This window comes from Cupressus sempervirens, chromosome 9 (assembly GCF_028749045.1).
Source record: "Cupressus sempervirens isolate cs-2001-9-10 chromosome 9, ASM2874904v1, whole genome shotgun sequence".
NCBI classification, from domain to species: domain Eukaryota; kingdom Viridiplantae; phylum Streptophyta; class Pinopsida; order Cupressales; family Cupressaceae; genus Cupressus; species Cupressus sempervirens.
Genome location: NC_143126.1, coordinates 40,305,293 through 40,306,814, shown reverse-complemented (window position 1 = coordinate 40,306,814; position 1,522 = coordinate 40,305,293). Strand labels below are relative to the sequence as shown.

The following is a 1,522-nucleotide window of genomic DNA, read 5'->3' as shown; positions in this document are numbered from 1 at the left end:
ACAGTTTATCTGTTTGGGCGTGGATGTTCTTATTTGGACATCTTGTTTGGGCTACTGGATTTATGTTTCTTATTTCTTGGCGTGGATATTGGCAAGAACTGATTGAAACTCTTGCATGGGCTCATGAACGCACACCTCTGGCTAATTTAGTTCGATGGAGAGATAAGCCGGTAGCTCTTTCCATTGTTCAAGCACGATTAGTTGGATTAGCTCACTTTTCTGTAGGCTATATATTCACCTATGCAGCTTTCTTAATCGCCTCTACATCAGGTAAATTCGGTTAATTCTTTTTATACACAGTTTTTAGATTTTTAAATCCAATCTCTGTGTATAATCATCTGTGTATAAAAAGAAGGAGTAATCCACGTAATACTTCTCCATCTCAAATTTGATCTATATTCTTTATATAAAGTAGCTGAATCATTATGGAAAGAAAAAGTCTCATTCAAAGAGAGAAAAAGAAACAAAGATTGGAAAGGAAATATAATTTGCTTCGCCAATCTTTGAAAAAAGAGATGAGCAAAGTCTCATCACTGGATGAAAAATTGGAAATTTATAGAAAATTACAACCTCTACCGCGTAATAGTGCACCTACACGTCTTCGCCGACGTTGTTTGAAGACTGGAAGACCGAGAGCCATTTATAGAGACTTTGAATTATCCGGATATATAATCCGTGAAATGGCTCACGCATGTTTGTTGGCTGGGGTAACAAAATCGAGTTGGTAGGGTAAAGAAAAGAATTATTTAAAGTTATTGTTATGATAGAAATAAAGTTATTGTTACGATAGAAAAGTCCCTCCCTATATAAGGGAGGGAGAATAGAATACCCAAGGGATTGCTCGATGTACCCATTATAATGGTATTATAAGAAAGGTTAATATGAAGGGATAACGATGAGTAGAGCAGTTTGGTAGCTCGCAAGGCTCATAACCTTGAAGTCATGGGTTCAAATCCCGTCTCCGCAAAGACACAATAAATTTCATATATCTTGGCTGTATGTTATAAATACGATACAAATACGACTAAACCAATACGATAACTTTCTATTCTACAGATAGGCGGGTAGCGGGAATCGAACCCGCATCTTCTCCTTGGCAAGGAGAAATTCTACCATTCAATCATACCCGCATTTGACTCGTTATATGGGTATATATTAATACCCATGTATTACCATTCTATGGAGGTCAATTTTTCTATTTCAATAGATTTATTGATCAATTATAAATCATATTAATAAATAACCTCTCCCTTGAGCACTTTCATTACCTGGTTTTTTTATTTCTGGTTTTTTTATTTCTCATAAATTAAATTCCTTTGTGAATTAATTCCTTCTGTATATGTAAAGATTGAAATATCTTAGAATCCTCGTTCAATAATTTTACAAATTAGAATTAAAATCGGGAAGGGTTTTGAATTGAAAAGGATATTTTAAATTAAAAATTTGATTGCTTGGTCGTATTTGCCATATCAATGAATTGTTAAAACTATTATTAAAATTTAAAAAATCATTATAGAGGAGG

General features: G+C 33.8%; 1 non-coding gene across 1 annotated transcript; it reads right to left on the bottom strand.

Moving 5' to 3' along the window:
• Window positions 1-1,059: 1,059 nt before the first annotated feature.
• On the bottom strand, window positions 1,060-1,130 carry TRNAG-GCC (transfer RNA glycine (anticodon GCC)). Its single transcript has one exon. It is a non-coding gene; the product is annotated as a tRNA-Gly (tRNA).
• Between the last annotated feature and the right edge of the window lie 392 nt (window positions 1,131-1,522).